At 44.6% G+C, this 18,175-nt stretch overlaps 1 protein-coding gene and 1 long non-coding RNA gene across 10 annotated transcripts in view; one reads left to right on the top strand and one right to left on the bottom strand.

The window, feature by feature from the left end:
* ATP2B1 (ATPase plasma membrane Ca2+ transporting 1) overlaps window positions 1-3,164 on the bottom strand; it is a 135,044-nt gene extending 131,880 nt beyond the window's left edge. For 2 of the 9 annotated variants that reach the window (XM_043492459.1, XM_043492466.1), the window contains exon 1: window positions 1,430-1,565. The gene's annotated coding sequence lies outside the window, so the exon portion shown is untranslated. Of the gene's footprint in view, window positions 1-708; window positions 1,405-1,429; window positions 1,584-3,153 lie in introns of those variants that run through there. The other 7 variants (XM_038401315.2, XM_038401269.2, XM_043492453.1 and 4 more) reach the window with 6 other exon arrangements.
* Window positions 979-10,595, top strand: LOC122455814. Its single transcript, XR_006274304.1, has 2 exons — window positions 979-1,109; window positions 9,532-10,595. It is a non-coding gene; the product is annotated as an uncharacterized LOC122455814 (long non-coding RNA).
* Window positions 10,596-18,175: the final 7,580 nt, after the last annotated feature.

Raw genomic sequence — 18,175 nt, 5'->3', positions numbered from 1 at the left:
CCATTTGGTTGAGGATGACAGTGTCATACACGCGCCACCGTTAGAGGCACTTCCTGCTACTAAGCAGGACATCACCCAGCTCACAAACGCCGGCCCGCAGGCGGCTCAGAGCAGCCTCAATGGTCCTCTCTCAGGCGCTGCAGAGATGCCTTCATCCTAGTTCAGAATCAACACACACACAGTCCGTCTAGCCATTAATAAATCAGAACCGCAAATCCGCTGGGGGAAAGAGGGGAATTTCTGTCTGCCTCTTCGCCTGCTCTTAACTAACCCGGACTGGGGAGTCGCCCACAAGACAAAGCGGCGGAAGGCCGGGGGGAGGGGAGGGGAGTCTGCCAGTGCAACTGAAAAGGCAGAGAGACCCTCAGCTACAAGCACCGTCTCCCCCCCCCCCCCCCCCGCCAGGCCAGCGGCGGCTAGCTAGCTCCGTGCAAGGCTGGCAAGGAGGCAAGCTGAGGATGATCATACCGTGCAGCGGCAGACGACTAATCCCAACTACTCAACCCGGCAGGGAACAAGGGCTAAGCACCACCCATGGTGTGTGAGTGTGCACCCAGGAAGGGAGGGAGCTCGCACGGCCAACAGCGCCTCTGCCCCCACTGGGGTAGCCAGGCTCGGCACTGCCTGTGCTGCCGGCGGAAGAGGCAGCTCCAGCCCCGCTAATCCCCCAGCCCAGCACACATGTCACACAGCGCCGCCGCCGCTTACCCTTTCTCCCCCCTAGGAAGGGTCCAAGCTGCAGCAGCGCCCGCCCCGCGCAGGAGTCCAGGCAGGGGGGGAGACCCCGCGTCGGCCGCCCCTCAAGGTCACACCGCGCCCCACATACAGCGCGGCAGCCCGCTGCAGGGGTTAGCGGCCGCCCCACGGGGGCAAAGGCGCTGAGCCCGCAGACCAGGCGGGCGGAAGGCAGCCGCCGCTCCGCGCCCTTCGGCGGCTCAGCCCCTGCCCCCGGCGGCTGGAGGGGGCGCTGCCCTGCCTCGAGGCCAGGGCAGCTGATGCTCCAGCTACTGGCTCCGGGGCCGCCGCTTACCTCGGCCGCTGCCCAGCCACACGGTGGACGGCGCCTCGGGAAGCAGCGGGAATCTGCCGCCGCCTGCTTGGCGCACAAGGTGCCCGCTTCCCTCGCCCTGCTCCGGCGGGCCGGGCCAGCCCCGCCCCGCCCCGCGAACGGGCGGGGGGGGTGGCAACGAGAGGGGCGGGCTCCCAGTCGCACCCCCGGCAGGCAGCGGCTCCTCGCGGGGAAGGAGCCCGCGCTTCACCCTCGCACGCGCCCCGCTGCGGCGCGGCTCGGCCCCAGCCGCCGCGGCCCCTATCAGCACCGGCTCAGCAGCACCCGGCGCGCCGCCGAGCCCCAGCCCGGCAGAGTAACCGCTGCCGCCGCCGCCGCCGCCACCTCCTGGCCGGGCTGTGCGGCCCCCCCTGCACTCACACGCTCACCTCTCGCCGAGCCACCCCTCCCCACGCTGCAACTGCCGCTTCCTACCCCCTCGTCCCGGTAGTCACATGACGGGGTCTCGCTCGGGTGAAGGGGCTCCAGACGTGCGGCGCCTTCAATGGGGGAGGAGAGGGAGGAGCCTCCGGCGGGAACGGGGAGTGGGCGGGGCCAGCCGCTCTCCCCGCCTCCCCCCTCTCCTATTGGCTGTGGGGTGCTGACGCGATTGTTTCCATGACGTGTGTGGGCTGAGCCGAGGCGTTTGATGGGGCCCGGCGGGCTTGTCGGTGACTTTGCTACGAGCCTCTGCTCGGGGAGGGGGCGGGTGCAGTGCGCTCGGCCCCATCCCCTCCTTAACGCCCCCGGCCATCCCCGTGCCAGGGGGCGGCAGTAGGAGGGAGGGAGGAGCAGCTCATTGCACGGCGTAGCGGGGGAGCCCATCGCACAGGAGAGAAGATATTGCGCGGAAGCCCATTGCACGCAGGGGGCAGATAGGGGGAGCTCCCTGCCCAGGGGAGGGGAGCAGAGAGAGGGAGCTCCCTGCATGGGCGGGGCAGAGGAGAGTATCGACTCGCAAGGGGAGAGGGTTCTCGCTTTATGCAAGGTATGGGGAGGAATTGTGCCGCTCACCCCTTTCAGGAGGTTGGAGAGTAGAGGGGGTCTTCCCCTTGCAGGGTTGAGGGCAGGCTGACTACCCAGAGTCAGTCCTCCTTCTCCCTTGTTTCCATCGGAGGGTGAAATCAAATTACAGTGACCCCAATCCGGAAAGCAGCTAGTTAAATATCCGGCTGCTGCCTTGACCGCATGAATGAGGGACACTTCAAACCAGGCTGAGAGCGATTGATTGTAAATGTCTCATTGAAACACAAAGCAAAATCCTCCTCCAACCCCAGAGGGCGAAGATTGATTTAAATTTCATTCTCCGTGAGACAGCTTTCCTTCCCCCACACCTAAAGACAGATCTGTAAATCCTCTCTCTGTTCCATCATCTCAGCAAAACCCGTAGGGGTGCCTCATGTATTTCCAGTTTTAGTTCTGTGCGTGTAATTTTACAGAGAAGTGCTCTGAGTTACTGTGGCTTTACTTGTTTTCTGATTCTGAATGGAAGTTATGGAAAAGATTTATGCATCCTGATTGGCTGTTTTACAAAGCATGAATTCCCTTAAAATCTTGTGTCTATATCAGTTTATTAATAATATATAACTGTGATGATCTCATCTCAAAGCACTTTGAAAAAATAAGGCAGCCTCATAAAAGCTCTCCTCTATAAGATAATATATCCGTTGTTACATCCATTTTTAAAATGGGAAAATTGAAGCACAGAATTTGCCAACATTTTCAAAAGTGCAAAAAGAACGAGGAGTACTTTTGGCACCTTAGAGACTAACAAATTTATTTGTGCATAAGCTTTCGTGGGCTAAAACCCACTTCATCGGATGCATGCAGTGGAAAATACAGTAAGAAGATATATACAGACTAACACGGCTACTACTCTGAAACCTGTCAAAAGTGCATAGTAATTTTGACTGCTTCAGCTTCTGAGTGCCCAACTTCCAGCACCTCAGGCTTGACTTTCAGTGATGTGGATCATTATCCATAGCTCCTGCTGAAGAAACTTTGGAAGCTGCAGATATTCAGCACTTTTCTATGTCAAGCCCTGGAACTCTCAAGGATAATGAATATTAGTGGAGACTCGAAAATCTGGGCCTAAATGACACGACAAAGAGCACACAGCAAGTTGGCAGCAGAGCTGGGAACGAGAACCCAGAAGTCCTGATTTCTACTCCCCTTCTCCAACTCAGTAGATCACCCTTCTCAGTGAAAATACTCCATAAAACACATTTATTGCTATATGTTCTTTGTTTTGTTATTTTGATTTTCCTTTTCTTCTTGACACATTATCAGCCTCTCTGCTGGGCACTTCAGTGGAATGAATGGCGAACTGTTTTTGGTCCATCAGGTTCTTTTAGCCAGCCATAAACACCCCATCTCTCCCTAGTTATTGCTCAAATCCCACAGCTATTTAAAATCAAAGTTGAAAAGGAAATTAAATGTAGAAGCTTGCGTAATGCTAGTGGTGAAGCCTGAGAGGTGTAACAGAACCTAATGGGTTAAAGCAACCTTCATGCACACAAATTCTAGTGAAGTGTAAACCAGCCCACAAAGACCAGAAAATAAATAAATCATTCTAACTACATTATCATCATTTGCTTAGTTTTGTTTCATTGTCTGTTATTCTTTCTTACCTGAATCTGTGAAGCAGTCACAAAAGGGCTGCTAACAGTAACTGGCTTCTGCCCATGTTGAAGGCTGCTAAAAGTGTTACCTTATTCCACATCTCTTGAGGTCAACAGAAAAATCAAAACAATGAAAAAGACAAACCCTGCAGACTAATATATTAAAATTATTTCTTGCATTTCTTCCCAGAAGGAGAAAATAAAATATCTAAACGTATATATCACAAGAAATTCTCTTGCATTCCATCTGCAACTCAGTGTCTTCATGTGCACTGATCACAGTGGCTCAGCAAGACTTCCCCAAACACTTGAAAATTACATTTCTGGATACAGCTTCATGAGACTGGCAGATGTGTTCTGCATAGCTCTGCCATGTCTCCTAGCTCTTAGCTAGACAAAAAAGGCTAAAGAAGCATGTTCTTGTGATTAAGACACTGAAATCTTGATTCATTTTTGGATTCTGCCACAGACTTCCTGTGTGATGTAGGGGAAGTCACTCGATCTCTCTGTGCTTCCATTCTCCATCCATAAAATGGGAACAATAATAATTCCGTATCTCCCAGGGATGATGTGACATTATTTAATTTTTATGAGATGCTCAGATCCTGTGATGATGAAGGCGATAGATTTTTCATAGGAAGACTCAAAATATTAGGCTCAGTCACTGTATCATCATTGTAGTACTAATGTTTATTTTACAATAAAGTACAATAATAATGTATACAAGATGCAACACAAAAAGAGTCGGAGGGGAAAGGTTATTGGTGCTTCTATAATGTCTTTTATCTGAGGATTTTAAAATGCTTACCAAATTAATCCTCATAAGTAGAATGTTCTTTCCTGAAATATATTAAATTAAAAAATATTTCTTCAGGTCCTTCTCCTGTTTCTAACACACACAAGCTAACATTTTCCAAAGATGCCCTTAATTTTGGATGCCAAAACTTTTGCAGCATAAATTTCAAACAAGATTTGTAAATGCTTAGACCTACACTGATTCATTTTAAGCAATCTCAATGCTACTGTAGACAGGAAGCATTGGCATTCCTTTTCAATTGATTTTCTCAGCACAGTCCCACAATGTTCATTCCCACTTATTGCAGACTACTCTAGACAAGAGTCCTGTTCTCCCTGTGCACCTGCCTGGAATATCCCAGGAGCAATTTTCCTGGAAGTCTTTTACCTGTGTGTAATTCCCCTATCTCACCTCCAGCAATTATTGTATGCAGTGGTGTTGTAGCAATGTCAGTCCCAGGATATTAGAGAGACAAGGTTGGTGAGGTAATATCTTTTATTGGACCAACTTCTATTGGTGAGCAAGACAAGTTTTCATGCCACATAGAGCTTTCCCTCAGGTCTGGGCTCAAAAGCTTGTCTCTCTCACCAACAGAATTTGGTCCAATAAAAGATATTACCTCACCCACCTTGTCTCTTAGGAAATTATAGCATACATCTTGTCAGTAATATCCACTTCTCTGAGAGCATGGTGTTTATGTACAAACTATTCTCTGCTTTTGAATCTGACACAGGATGATTTCTTATAAAAAAACATGAACAATTCTGCCTTTTGTAGAAATTTTAATGTAAATGAAAAATTTAATTGAAGAATTGAACTTCAGAAAATTTTGATCAATTCTAGATTTTTGTTCTTTTATTTTCTCTGATTTATTTCTGTTTTTCCTTTCCTCATCTTTTTCCAATTCTGTGGCATTGTCTACATCAGGCTTTTTGCTAAACATTTTCCACCCACAAGCTCCACTAGGGGTAACAATGGCAGGAGCACTAGTGCAAATAAGAAAAGGAGTACTTGTGGCACCTTAGAGACTAACAAATTTATTTGAGCATAAGCTTTCATGAGCTACAGCTCACTTCATCGGATGCATTTGGTGGAAAATACAGAGGGGAGATTTATATACACACACAGAGAACATGAAACAATGGGTTTTATCATACACACTGTAAGGAGAGTGATCACTTAAGATGAGCCATCACCAGCAGCAGGTGGGGAGGGAGGAAAACCTTTCATGGTGACAAGCAAGGTAGGCTATTTCCAGCAGTTAAGAAGAACATCTGAGGAACAGTGGGGGGTGGGATGGGGGGGAGAAATAACATGGGGAAATAGTTTTACTTTGTGTAATGACTCATCCATTCCCAGTCTCTATTCAAACCTAAGTTAATTGTATCCAGTTTGCAAATTAATTCCAATTCCGCAGTCTCTCATTGGAGTCTGTTTCTGAAGTTTTTTTGTTGAAGAATAGCCACCCTAAGGTCTGTAATTGAGTGACCAGAGAGATTGAAGTGTTCTCCAATTGGTTTTTGAATGTTATAATTCTTGACATCTGATTTGTGTCCATTTATTCTTTTACTGTCCAGTAGAGACTGTCCAGTTTGACCAATGTACATGGCAGAGGGGCATTGCTGGCACATGATGGCATATATCACATTGGTAGATGCGCAGGTGAACGAGCCTCTGATAGTGTGGCTGATGTGATTAGGCCTTATGATGGTGTCCCCTGAATAGATATGTGGGCAGAGTTGGCAATGGGCTTTGTTGCAAGGATAGGTTCCTGGGTTAGTGGTTCTGTTGTGTGGTGTGTGGTTGCTGGTGAGTATTTGCTTCAGATTGGGGGGCTGTCTGTAAGCAAGGACTGGTCTGTCTCCCAAGATCTGAGAGAGCGATGGCTCGTCCTTCAGGATAGGTTGTAGATCCTTGATGATGCGTTGGAGAGGTTTTAGTTGGGGGCTGAAGGTGATGGCTAGTGGCGTTCTGTTGTTTTCTTTGTTGGGCCTGTCCTGTAGTAGGTGACTTCTGGGTACTCTTCTGGCTCTGTCAATCTGTTTCTTCACTTCAGCAGCAACCACACACCACACAACAGAACCACTAACCCAGGAACCTATCCTTGCAACAAAGCCCGTTGCCAACTGCCCACATATCTATTTAGGGGACACCGTCATAGGGCCTAATCACATCAGCCACACTATCAGAGGCTTGTTCACCTGCGCATCTACCAATGTGATATATGCCATCATGTGCCAGCAATGCCCCTCTGCCATGTACATTGGTCAAACTGGACAGTCTCTACTGGACAGTAAAAGAATAAATGGACACAAATCAGACATCAAGAATTATAACATTCAAAAACCAATTGGAGAACACTTCAATCTCTCTGGTCACTCGATTACAGACCTTAGGGTGGCTATTCTTCAACAAAAAAACTTCAAAAACAGACTCCAACGAGAGACTGCGGAATTGGAATTAATTTGCAAACTGGATACAATTAACTTAGGCTTGAATAGAAACTGGGAATGGATGAGTCATTTCACAAAGTAAAACTATTTCCCCATGTTATTTCTCCCCCCCCACCCCACTCCCCACTGTTCCTCAGATGTTCTTGTTAACTGCTGGAAATAGCCTACCTTGCTTGTCACCATGAAGGTTTTCCTCCCTCCCCACCTGCTGCTGGTGATGGCTCATCTTAAGTGATCACTCTCCTTACAGTGTGTATGATAAAACCCATTGTTTCATGTTCTCTGTGTGTGTATATAAATCTCCCCTCTGTATTTTCCACCAAATGCATCCGATGAAGTGAGCTGTAGCTCACGAAAGCTTATGCTCAAATAAATTTGTTAGTCTCTAAGGTGCCACAAGTACTCCTTTTCTTTTTGCATATACAGACTAACACGGCTGCTTCTCTGAAACCAGTACAGATAAGGCACCCCAGGTTACCATTGTTTTAACCAGTGTACCATCTGTTCCATTTAGACCTGCTCTTAAGAAGATTAAACAAGTTGTATAAAACTACTGAACTACTGGTAGTAACTTTGGACAATTTTGAAATACAAGCCTAATGTAGACACAACCCATCTATAACTGATTATGCATGAGGAGAAATGTCGATTCAATGGAATTAAGAAAGCAAGGGTAAGTTAGCAACATATAATAGATCTGGTGCATATGTACTCAGTGAACCTGCTGTCAGTTTTAGGCCAATGGCTCTGGCTCTGAAGGTTAGTAGCTCTTTCAGGTGGCCAGACCTATAAGGGTTCACACAAAAAAAGGGGTAATCACTTAAAAATAACCTGACAAGGATGTTTTGACTGTTCCTGAAAAGATTCATGGTCCCCCCACCCTGGTAGTGTGCTGTTAGGGCAGGAAAAGTAAGAGGAGTTCAGTGATGATGGGGACAAAGGTGAGGAGCAGGGAATATTTCCTAACTCTGAGGAGCTATTCTCACACCACTACAGATGCAGCAGAGGACAGAGTGTCAGAATCACCAGGCAGCCAGCTGAGATAAGAGCAGATACAGGCTGGAGCAAAGGCTAACTAGTGTGGAAAAAGGCAGGGGCAGTCTGTTGAAACTACCGAAACATTCCCTGCAAGTAATGACATCAAGCAGACTGGAATGATTGCTTCCTTTAGGAACTATATACCTGCTTTGGGATCACCTGGGTGGGTCCTCACTTGTGGATTGACTGAACCCTGGTTGAATGGGGTTGAGCTTATAACAAAACCTGCAGGTACTTCTGATGACTCATCATACTATCTGGCTAAGAGATGACTCATCAAGTTAAGTGGGCTCTGGCTCAGAGGTAGCCTCACACACAGGAGGTGAGGGACCCTCCACATAAGGTATAGTGCTCTTTATTACGACTGACTTCATTGTATTCAGTTGGGCAAAAGGAGGGTCAGATCTGTGAACCAGGCCTAGTAATTTAAAAGGTGCAACCATTGTTGTAAGGATGGATACAAGTAACTGTAGTTTGTGTATTTCTCCTCTTCCCTTTGCCAACCTCAGCTCCTTCTGGTCAGCAATGAATGAGTAGGGTGTGGAATGCATCCCAGTAACTGAACAATTGCTGAAAAACCAAAGACCTCCTGCCTCCTTCTCAAAGTGAACAAACATGCACTCTCATATTCCACTAGTACCAGTATGACTGGATTCCTACTTCTGCTAGGTACTTCACTCTAGGCCATTATTATGTTGGTGAATAAAGGATGGACATTCTTAAGCTTCTGTGAACCCCACAAACTGCCCAATATCATTGTGATCTGCAACAAAATGGCACCTGAATGATTATAAAGAATAAAAGTGTGAAAATACACAGGGACAGTATTATTACCAATTCAAAAGCCACATCTATTTATCACACTAAGCTACTTAGTAAGCACAAATGCCCCATCTAGTAAAAGGTAATTCATGGGTCAGTCAATCAGTTAGTCTCTTGGCTACCAAGACCAGGCAGCTATCTAGCTCATGTAACAGTTTCTCTCCCCCTTGTCTTCTAGGTATCATGAGCAATGAATTGCTCGCTCAACTACTCATGCAGCTTAGCAATGAGGTTGTGAAGCATGGCAACCTTCCCTCAGCCTCCTCTAAGATGGACATGGCCTCTCTACCAAGAAAGGAGCCCAGCAGTGATAGTCTATCCTCAACTCCTGTGCAGATTTATCAGGGTGCAACTGACCTATTGTAAACAAGACTCCTTGGACTTTGGCTGGAATGTTTAGGAGCCCAATGTACACCTGTAGGCCTGCATTTAACATCTGTTTCCCAACAAATGCCTGAAATAAAAGAGCATCTTTAAGGCTTTGTGCTGAACCAACCTCTTCCCCCATCTTCCACCCAAAATGGTAAATTTTAATTTCTTTAAAAAATATTTTTCATGAGGTTTTGTATTCCCTGCTGTAATCATGTGCAGCCTGCAAACAAGAAATGAAAAAGAAACCAGAGGAATAAAGGAATTAGGGACAAAGTAGATTGTTGCACAAGCCACCTTTATCTTCATACGTGTCACATTTGAAATACAGAGAAAGAAAGTACATATTCTCATTAATTCTTTCTTCTTTCATTTCCTTTTCAGATACTGCTACAACACAGCAACATGACAGCTTCAGAACTGACAGAAGAGTACAAAGGAAAGTACTTCTTGTAGGTAGACTCAAAACCTACTTACAAAAAATAATAATAAAAAACAATGAAGGATATCATTTTCTTGGGACTGAATGAGATGAAAAGGGAGCCTCCCTTGGTGGAGTACCTGAAGCAGGAGTGAAAGAGGAAAGGAGAATGGAGGAGGAGGAGGAGGATCACTTCAGACTGCTATCAAGAGCAGCAAAGAATACACATGGACTGCACTTCAGGAAGAAAATTAGAGAATAAAGAAAAGCACTGAACATGAAAAGGAAATGAGACAACTGAAAATGAAGCAACGTTCTACAGCCATCTGTCAGATGATGAAAAATGTTGGAGAATATATGTTCACCAGTATACTGGAATCAAAATGACAGGGCACCCAGGCATTGCCTACCACCAACACTCCAACCGATATGACAGATATGACAATATCCTGGACAAACCTTATGGAATTAAGTTAAAGTATTTTAGGAGATCATTATGTTAAAATACAAATGTTTATGTATTATCATGGGATGGTATGTAACTTCTTTTAATGGGGACACAAGACTAATGTAAACACTGGGAAGTGTTATGTGCTTCAAAGAACTCTTTTACAATAGTGGAGCAGACAAAATTGAACTTTTAGTTGAGCAGTGTTCCTAGGAAATACTTGGGAAGAAGGGAATGTAAATTACTCACCTCTAGAGCCATCCTTTTGAAGCTGCACCTTGAAGAGAAACCCATTATCTTACTAATTACCTACTCTCAGTCTCTTCAAAGGCCTACTAAACTGGCTAAAGGAGGGACTCACAGGGGAGCTAGTTCTGAGCTAATGTGGTTAGAAGCTGGTGACCACAGGAAAAAGCCCTGTGTGGGGTATGAAGAACTAATCACCACCACTAATCACACCTTGTAGGAGTTAGGGTGATCTCTAGTAAGCTTATCAGCATGTGTGTAGGTTCTCTTATTGTTTTAACATGTTTTCTCTGTAATGTTTTTACCTTAAGAATAAAAGTGGTTGCTTAGAAAGAGTTGTGTGGTAATTTATAATTGTTGGCACTAACACCGTCTACCATCTCTGAAGAGAAAAATAAAGTAGGCCAGCTTAGGCAGCCTGACTTTACTGGGGAGGTCACAGTATAGGCATGGACCTGTGCCATCTGGAAATATCCTGGTCAGCAGGGAGAGGGACGTATTGCCACCCAAGAGAGGTGATGGCCGAGGAGCTTAGAGTGGTGACCTTGCTGGACTGCAGAAGGGGAATACAGGTGCAATTGCCCTGAACTGTGACACCCCTGCGCTAGTGACTTCTCCTACATGACATTTCACCATTTTGGAATGTTCTGTTTCTACTCTCCATCTCTCTCATGGCTCCACTATCTCTTAATACCTGCCTTCCAAAAGGACAATAAAAGCCCCTAGTACCCATACCCAATACTTCCAATTATATTTGTCAGTATATAGAAGTAGTTTTGGTGTTTGTGATTTCTAGCAATAGAATTTGGCATTGCAATGCATCATACTCAGTTGGTTTGGTTTGATTTGATTTTGTACCAGTGCTGTTGTTTTTCTGTGATGGTTTTTAAGCCTTTTTCCAGCAACATTGCTTTTTACTGGTTAACTAAATGAAGCTGGTGTTCTTGTTTTTAAGATCAGATTCTCAGCGTAACTCCATTGATTTCACTAGCTGTGTGCCAACTGAGGATCTGGCCCTTAAAGATCACTGTGGTATTCTGTTCTATGATCAGTTTACAAATGTTAGTTCACTCTCTTCCAACCTTCCCCCTTCCAAAAACCAAAAATCACTACAGAAGCAACTGTAGCTCTCTCTCTCTCTCTCTCTCTCTGAGGCCAGCGTCAAAATTACTGCTCATACTGAGTCATACTCCTGACTCACAGAAATTAGCATTAGCCCACTCCTCTCTTTCTTCAGTGTGGGGTCCCTGTCTTGAGATGGACAATAAATTGTCTTCTACTAATGCTACTGTGTGCTGCAATGCTTCAGTGTAGACACTACTTATGCCAATGGAAGGTTCTCCATCTCCCTGAGAGCTGGTAGGTAGGGTGATGGAAGAATTCTTCTGTCAAACTAGCACTGTCTACACAGGGACTTAGGCAAGCTTAACAATGCTGCTCAGAGGTGTAGACCAGGCCTGAGGTTGCTTTAGCAAATGTCAGAATATCTACTTCATATCTACTTCAGTAGTTCAAGAAGATTCTGAAACTTTTAAGAGTCACTGTAGCTAATGGCTGTCATCCTGGTTTTTTTCTCTCTTTCCAAGGAATGGGGGCAGAAGAAAATCACTTCATCCGATGAAGTGAGCTATAGCTCACGAAAGCTTATGCTCAAATAAATTTGTCAGTCTCTAAGGTGCCACAAATCCTCCTTTTCTTTTTGAAAATACAGACTAACACGGTTGCTACTCTGAAAGAAGAAAATCAATTATACATTCCACTTTATTTATAATTTGAATGCTTAAGTCTTGATTAATCACTCTAACATCATATACAAATGTTCTATTTTGTTATGTTGGTCAGTTGCAGCTCCAAGTCATCAGGTCTGCTTTTAAATACTGAGGTCATGAAGGAGAGGAAAAAAATCTCAGGTCACAGTTTTTAAGCTCAATTATTACAAATTTTGTAAGCAATTAGAAGTTTAAAACTTTGGTTCTGGCCCAGCAAATCTTAATCACAGGAATAAGTTGCTTCAGGATCACAAACTGGGGATCTGTGTAATATAACAGGGGTGGCCCAATCGGCGCTCACGAGCCACGTTGTTCTTTTACAGCAAAAGTGTGCATCGTGGAGCCTCCCACACACACACTCCCATTCTCTGCCTAGCAGACTGCGTAGGGGGGGTTGTTCAAGACTGAAGCAAGGTGGTTGAGAGGCTTCTGCCAGAGATGACTGGTTCCTGCTGAGATTGAGGGAAGCACAATTCAAAGGTTCACTCCCAAAAATCTTGAATTACGTCCCCCGAAGCATGCCCCCCCTTATCCTCAGCAGTCCCTACCCTGCAGCTCCCAGGTGCTAGCTCGGCATGGAGAGGCAATGGCAAACAGTGGGAGCTGCAGGAAGGGGCCACTGCTTTAGCTCCATGGAGAGAGGCTGCAGCTCTCAGCTGTTTGCTGCTGCCTCTCCCCATAGTCACAGCTTCTATCTTGCTGGCTCCAGCAGCTGCTATGCAGGGAGGCCTGGCTGCGCCAAGTGACTGCGGGGGCCCAGCAGACCTGGCAAAAATCTGGGGGAGGGGGTATCTGACTCCATGTGGCTCCCCACGTGTTGCCTCTGGAGCCTTCTGCCCAGTGTGGAGTGTGTGGTGGTGGTCTAGGGGCTGAAGCTGCAAGCCCTTGCAGGGGACCCCCAGCTCTTGAACTTCTAAAGATTGTCATATGTGGCTCAGAGGGTCAGTAAGTTTGGCCACCCCTGTAATATAACATTAAACCATATAATAAAGTATTACTTTTACATTATGTTTGGGTTAAAGGGGTTAGTATTGATTTGGGGTGATTTCTGTTCATCAAATAGCATCCGATGAAGTGAGCTGTAGCTCACGAAAGCTTATGCTCAAATAAATTTGTTAGTCTCTAAGGTGCCACAAGCACTCCTTTTCTTTTTTGTGAATACAGACTAACACGGCTGCTACTCTGAAACCCACTATAAAATAAATACTGTATTTAGGAATGAATTTTTTGGAATCATTTAGAGTTTTTTTAAATGTCTTAGTAAAGATGAGCACTTATAGCATCAAATATATTAATGTTATTTTTCAGTAGGATGAATCAGGATTTTCTTTTGCCTAAATTCCCTCCTGTAGATTACATAACATGGCAGCAGTTATGCACTGAACCCACCAAGTTTAAATATGTCATTTTAGGAACACATCTAGTAATAGGACTACTGTAGGATATTTGGGGATGACTTAGTTTGGGGATATAAGGTATTGCATCCACTAAAGACACTGTTCCAGAACAGCATCAGATTAACATGCATATTTTAAAAATTGCTTAGATACCAATCAAATGCTGAAAGATGTCATCACCTTCAGTTCTCATTGGCTTCAGTGATTCTTGCAGTCACTCAAAACCTTTTAGGACTGGCCCCTGTGTTACCAATATCTTAGACTATTAAAAGGAATTTTTTATATTTCTAATTTCTCCCTGTGGTGTTTGTTTAGTTTTTGCAGTTTAGCTAGGCAGTAAAAACAGCCAAATCAGTTTCACTACTACCATCAGTTTCTAGCCAATTTCACTTTCTAATTCTTGTGACCTAGCGCTCCTCTGCAATGTTTACATTCCAAATATTGCACAGGAATATATATTTTTTTTAATTAAACAACTGTTCCAGCAAGAATCTGTGCTCCAGTTGGTAGGAGAAGCTGCAGAAGCAGCCAAAGCAGGGACTGTTGGACTGAGTAATAGGGGTGAAAGTGGGCCTAGCCACCATCCTTTTTCCCCCTACTCCTTTCCTGGTCCCAGAACTGTCAAGGGAGACCCCCCCACACACACACATTCTGAGTGCACTAGGAGCCATTGGAGTTAGGTGCTGAGGCAATTTTGAAAATCCCACTAGGCATGTATCTGCATTTTTAGGTGCCTAGATAACTTTAAATGTCTGGCCCTAAGCCTACTGATCCAAAAGCCTACTGAAATCAATGGAAGGACTCCTATTAACTGTAGTGGGCTCTGAATTGGGCTTCACATGCAAAATCCATCTCTTCACCTTTACTTTCCTTGAACAATCAACACAACAGAACCACCAAATTCTCAAAGAAGACATAAATAAATGAAGGCACTTGCCCTGTTTTTTAAAACTGCTTTGTCAGTTACTTGTAATCAGCAAAGTTGTTCTTTTTCTGATTCACCTGCAGACTTTTATTAAAGGTTACCCCAGCCAAAGCCTTGAAACATAAATAGAAATTAATAGTCCTTTTGAAAGTAGCCCAATTACCTCGGGTGGCTTTCCCAGAGCATGACTGAAGTTTATTTGACTCTGATGGGGCTATTTAGATGAGTAAAGATACTCATATTAGTAATGGTTGCAGGATGACATCAGATTCTTGGTTTGAATTCCACTGAATGGGTGGTCTGAGTTTCTAGTTGAATGGTATTTACAGAACATAAAACATCAACACAATTAACAGAGTTGTTGGTAGAATTAATAGAGAAACAGTGGAGTAAATGTGGGATTTTCCATTCTTTTGCATTCTGGATCTTTTTCACTAAACTCCAATTTGGGAGGTGGGGGTGAAAAGTACTGTACCTCTTAAATGCAAGTAAATCAGCCTAAGAGACTCAAACCAGACATGTCAAACGTGCAAAAACCCCCACAGAAATTGGCCTTCTTTTTGTCTTAATTGGCTTATGAGTTGCTTGTTGTATAGTTTTTGGCTTGTAACTTGTTGCTTGTTTGGCTTATAGCTTCTTTCTTTCTTTCTTTTCTTGATCGGCTCCCAGCAAGCAGGGGCAAGGGGGGGGTGGCAAGCAGGAGCAAGGTGGGGAGAGAGGGTGCACAGCAGGCCCACCACAGTCCCAGACTGCACGCCGGGGGGACCTAATCACATAGAGTATTGGGGTTCTTAGGGATTGGCTTGTTTTGGCCTCGTTTTGAAATGGGATTAGCTTGATTTTTGTCTTATTGTGAAAGTCGGAGTGCATATTTACCGCGTAAAAGTTGGCAACTGTGACTCAGACACTGATCCTGCAATTCCCTGCATGTTGGTGCACTGCCATACCCCATGGAGTCCATTTGAAGTCAATAGGGCTCTTCATAGGTGATGTGGTTCTTGTGCTCTCAATAAATTACAGGATCATGTGCTAAGTGTCCCTTTTTAAGAATGTACTGCACATATGTATACCTAGGGCCCTACCAAATTTACGGCTGTGAAAAATGTATCACGGACTGTGAAATCTGGTGCCCAGCCAGGGGCTTCTACCCTGTTCAGGACTCCAGCTGCTAGTCCTAGCAGGGGATGAGGAGGGACAAGACTTCCTCTTCCCCTGAAGGGGCTGCTCCCAAGGCAGGTCAGACCCATCTCTGGGAACCTCCCCCTGCTGCAGGAAGTTGTGCAGCTTGAGCTGTCACCTTCCCGTGTGGAGAGGCTGCAGCTCCAGCTGTCACACAGCTCCCCACATAGCTGGGAAAACTGGACATAGGTTAACCCCCCCTCCCCAATCTGCGACCCTCACTTCTGCACTGCTGCTGGCGATGGTCCTGGCTTTAGAGCTGGGTGGCTGGCCAAATGCCTTTTGTGTCAGGATCCTCAGGGTTACAACATTGTGACATTTCAGATGTAAACACCTGAAAATGTGAAATTGACTAATTTTAAAAAACCCCAGCTGTGAAATTGACCAAAATGGACTGTGAATTTGGTAGGGCCCTACCTATATTTAAACAAATACTTGGTTGTAAAAAGGAGTTAAGCTTAAAAATATCTTTCAATTGTCTCAGCCAAAACTCCAAACCAATATTACATGTTGCAAAAATTCCTAAACCTTTAAAAAACAATAAACATGTAAATGTCTGTAAATGTCAGACTATCAAAGAATCCTTCATTGCTTACTCTCACCCCTCCTGATTTACATCACCCACCCAGCCTTAACTTTGCCCACTAAAACTTACAAACATAGATGCAACTGACAAAAAAACAAATTAGTAGGGCCCTGTCTCATATCTTTGTATTGCAACCCTGCAAAACTCAGCAACTTTGGTTTTGTTTCATTTTGATGGTTTTAGGTTCCTAAGAATGCAGAACTCAAAATTAAACTCAGTGGATGTGAACCTATGAGAACTAAAACCATGAAGAGTTAAATAAATCCTCTTCAAACTGAAACCACTGAGTTTTTCAAACCTCTACCCAAGAGATATTTTTCTTGTGTTTTCCTCTTTTCCAAATTAACACGAAAAATGAAATTAATAGACAAGTTAAACTGAGATAATGCAACTGTTTTAAACCCACACACCCACGAAATTCAGAGTTAAAGCTGGGACATTATTCTTATCCCAGCACTTCTGGTATTTTCAAACACTGTTGAAAGACTACTGTAGTACCTAGATGTAATTAATCGGGTTTAGGTCAGAGGTTTAGCCTTATCTTCAAATATCTTTGATTTTGTAGGTTAATGTTATACTGTCACATTTTATTCTGGTCAGTCATCTATGCACTCTCATTTTAATTTCATTTTTATGGCCGTGGCAATAAATAAAAGTAAATAAAGAATGGGAGGGAAGGTAGGTAAATGGCTATATTAGATCTTAGCTATACTTTTTGTATTTTTCTTTTGGACATTCACAGCATACATACCATATTCCCAAATGTGCATATTAAGGGCCTGTTTGTGGCATTTCGGATATGTCTGTCTACATGACAAATGAACATCCATCGTTGCCTATGTCAGCTTACTCAGGTGCATGGGGCTCAGGACTGTAAAATTGCAGAGTAGATGTCCAGGCTCAGGCTAAAAGAAAAGGAGGACTTGTGGCACCTTAGAGACTAACAAATTTATTTGAGCATAAGCTTTCGTGAGCTACAGCTCACTTCATCGGATGCATTCAGTGGAAAATACAGTGGGGAGATTTATATACACAGAGAACATGAAACAATGGGTGTTACCATACACACTATAACGAGAGTGATCAGGTAAGATGAGCTATTACCAGCAGGAGAGCGGGGAAGGGGGGAAACCTTTTGTATTGATAATCAAGGTGGGCCATTTCCAGCAGTTGACAAGAATGTGTGAGGAACAGCGGGGGGAGGGGGATGGGGGGAGATAAACATGGGGAAATAGTTTTACTTTGTGTAATGACACTTCCACTCCCAGTCTTTATTCAAGCCTAAGTTTATTGTATCCAGTTTGCAAATTAATTCCAATTCAGCAGTCTCTTGTTGGAGTCTGTTTCTGAAGGTTTTTTTTGTTGAAGAATTGCCTCTTTTAGGTCTGTAATTGAGTAACCAAAGAGATTGAAGTGTTCTCTGACCTGTTTTTGAATGTTATAATTCTTGAAGTCTGATTTGTGTCCATTTATTATTTTGCATAGAGACTGTCCAGTTTGGCCAATGTACATGGCAGAGGGACATTGCTGGCACATGATGGCATATATCACATTGGTAGATGTGCAGGTGAACGAGCCTCTGATAGTGTGGCTGATGTGATTAGGCCCTGTGACGGTGTCCTCTTAATAGATATGTGGGCAGAGTTGGCAACGGGCTTTGTTGCAAGGATAGGTTCCTGGGTTAGTGGTTCTGTTGTGTGGTGTGTGGTTGCTGGTGAGTATTTGCTTCAGGTTGGGGGGCTGTCTGTAAGCAAGGACTGGCCTGTCTCCCAAGATCTGTGAGAGTGATGGCTCGTCCTTCAGGATAGGTTGTAGATCCTTGATGATGCGTTGGAGGGGTTTTAGTTGGGGGCTGAAGGTGATGGCTAGTGGCGTTCTGTTATTTTCTTTGTTGGGCCTGTCCTGTAGTAGGTAACTTCTGGGTACTCTTCTGGCTCTGTCAATCTGTTTTTCACTTCAGCAGGTGGGTATTGTAGTTGTAAGAATGCTTGAGAGAGATCTTGTAGGTGTTTGTCTCTATCTGAGGGGTTGGAGCAAATGCGGTTGTATCATAGAGC

The sequence above is a fragment of the Dermochelys coriacea genome, chromosome 1 (genome assembly GCF_009764565.3).
Source record: "Dermochelys coriacea isolate rDerCor1 chromosome 1, rDerCor1.pri.v4, whole genome shotgun sequence".
Taxonomy (NCBI): Eukaryota; Metazoa; Chordata; order Testudines; family Dermochelyidae; genus Dermochelys; species Dermochelys coriacea.
The sequence above is the reverse complement of the archived record's forward strand: the minus strand, read 5'-3'. Positions and strand labels throughout refer to the sequence as shown.